The following is a 1,321-nucleotide window of genomic DNA, read 5'->3' on the forward strand; positions in this document are numbered from 1 at the left end:
AGCCACCACAGCAGAGTTACACCCTTCTAAACCTCTTGATGTCAATGGACTTAGAAAGACTACACTGCCACTGACTTCTACGGTTGCAGCTTCGGCCACAGTCCTTGCCATGTTGATAAGGGAAAGTCTAAATAGTTATGACCATGTCAGTTTAGGATTGCCAGCTGCCAACCGGCAGCATGCAATCCCCTCCTCACCTCACCCAATGGGTCATTGTCAATCAGTGATGGAGAAAAATGGCATACCTGGTGCCAGAATATCGTTGCTGGGTGAAATCTTGGAAGCAATGTCACAGGTTACTGCTATGCTCTAGGCGTTCCACCAGTTTCTGTGATCTTTACCACAGATATTTGTGGGAGCTCTATAGCACTGGGGGTGGCGCATGTGCCATCACTTCAAAGAGCTCACCCCAAAATGATGATATGGCACTGGTGATGCCATTCTCCAGGACACCACCCCTGGAAAGCTCCCAGGATTTGCCAGGAGCAGGCTGGTCGCCCTGTGTTAATGGCTTACATGATATGGTAAGCAACAACTCTTGTGACAAACATCCAGGGATGACGCCTGTGCAGTTGCTGTGTCAATTACAGCAATCCACATGTGTGGGAAACCTTAGGCGTTTGTTTACCAATGCAAGAACAATGACTGGAGAAGTTATAATTAAGTTTCTAAGTGAACATCTAAAGGGACCCTAGGCCCTGGTCACACGAGAGGTTTTGGGCCGGGAGAGGGATGGATCGGGGGCGCAGCAAACGGGCACGATCCCACCGCAACATCTGGGAAGCATTGCGCACCCGTCCCCAATCCGGCCCTTCCGCCCAAAACACGCAGCAAAAATAAACCACCTACCAAGGTGGTTCTTCTGGCAAGGCCGCATCAAGGCCGGCCGTGGGATCGCCGGTGCGTCCTTTCGCCGGCGCATCCCTGGCTCCTGCCCGAACTGCGCATGCTCAGACATGCGCAGTTCGGCAGCCTCCCGTCGCTGTCTCCCCGGTCTCCCCAGCATCTGATCGTGCCGGGGAGCAATTGTGCCGCGGCTCACGAGATCTGTATGATCCCGCCGCCGCGTGCCTATTTTGGTGCGGCTTTTAAAAGCTGCACTTATGCCCGACTTTTTTTCCACCATGTGGCAGGGACCTTAGTAAACATGTGGGAGGGGTAGGATCATAAGGGAAAGATGAGAGCAGCTTTCCAAGGTGTGGCCTTGGCCTAGAGGGGTGTATGCCTGTTTCTTCACACATGCACACTCATTTTTAAGAGGGAGAGAATGGTACGATATCCACGTTACTTCTTTGAAATACCAATGGCTCTCCTTCAACTG

The sequence above is a fragment of the Gekko japonicus genome, unplaced genomic scaffold, assembly GCF_001447785.1.
Source record: "Gekko japonicus isolate JY-2015 unplaced genomic scaffold, Gekko_japonicus_V1.1 scaffold1785, whole genome shotgun sequence".
NCBI classification, from domain to species: Eukaryota; Metazoa; Chordata; class Lepidosauria; order Squamata; family Gekkonidae; genus Gekko; species Gekko japonicus.